General features: G+C 30.8%; 1 protein-coding gene across 1 annotated transcript in view; it reads left to right on the top strand.

Moving 5' to 3' along the window:
• HERPUD2 (HERPUD family member 2) overlaps positions 1–1,179 on the top strand; it is a 55,213-nt gene that overhangs the window by 26,634 nt on the left and 27,400 nt on the right. The window lies entirely within an intron of this gene.

The following is a 1,179-nucleotide window of genomic DNA, read 5'->3' as shown; positions in this document are numbered from 1 at the left end:
AGTCCTGCTTTTATATCACCAGTATAACTACAGGCAGCCCCGGGCGTACAGACCAGTTGAGTTCCTAAGTTGGTCTTTAAGTTGAATTTGTATTAACTCTATAACGCCTGAATTTTTAATTTTAGGAAAAATTTTTGTTGTTGTTATTCTTTACTTTCATAGTTATCAATATATATAACAACCAAAATAAGATTAAATGTTACAAAAATGTCGCACTTGGCATTATAGGGCTAAGTAGGAACAGGTTGACACAGTATCATATGTTTATGTTAGTAGAGAGTATAACTTTTTATGCCTAAAATGCATTAAATAAATATTTCCACAGGTACATTAAAACATCTTTAATGTAATAATATTTGATGATAATATTTTGATGTGTGTTGCAAAGTAGGTCCTATTTGTCATAGTAACCTCACAATTTTAATATAATACGTTGGTTTCTAACTATGGTTGTATGTAACTTACATAACTATGACTGGTGGTATGCAGGTTTTTATTTTTCAAAGCATATTATAAAGCTCTGAAAAATTTCTGAGGCTAGTTAAGTTGAATGCACCTTAATTTTTCATGGCTTAGAAATTTCAGAAGGATTTGGAAATGTCTTAAAAATAGAGGTGTGAAAGAGTTACCCAATTAAGTTAGAAATTGTTTGTTCTTAAAAAAAAATTAGGCTGTGCTACTAAATACCCAGGCTTTTCTTTCATTATTTGTGGCAATTGATTTATATTATGATGGTCTTTTTAATGAGAAATTGTGTCAAAAAAATAAACTCTTTGATTTTATCCTCTGAAAAAATCAATCAAGCATCTGAGAAAGTCTGCAGTAGTTTATTGGAGAAAGCTCTCATTAGTTTTTCAAAGACCTGTGTGTTTAGGTCCATTCCAATGGCAGGACTTTAGGAAGACACATGTAAATACACATCCTGGCAACAGGAAGTCAGCACTGGTAAAATACAATGTGAACAAGCTTACCAAGATATTAAACTTATATTTTATTCACATTTTGGGAAGAAGTAGAGTTTGTATCAAATGTACATTATACTTTTAAGTTTGCATAAGGCACATGATGGAAACGTTTTAAACAGCAAGAAATTGGGACTGTCTTTAAGGGATTATATTATTTAGAGTTATTGAATGAATGAGGAACTGACATCATTTCAGTATCAGAATTGAAAACTCT

This window comes from Echinops telfairi, unplaced genomic scaffold, assembly GCF_000313985.2.
Source record: "Echinops telfairi isolate 266 unplaced genomic scaffold, ASM31398v2 ScPeMD7_7;HRSCAF=31, whole genome shotgun sequence".
Taxonomy (NCBI): Eukaryota; Metazoa; Chordata; class Mammalia; order Afrosoricida; family Tenrecidae; genus Echinops; species Echinops telfairi.
The sequence above is the reverse complement of the archived record's forward strand: the minus strand, read 5'-3'. Positions and strand labels throughout refer to the sequence as shown.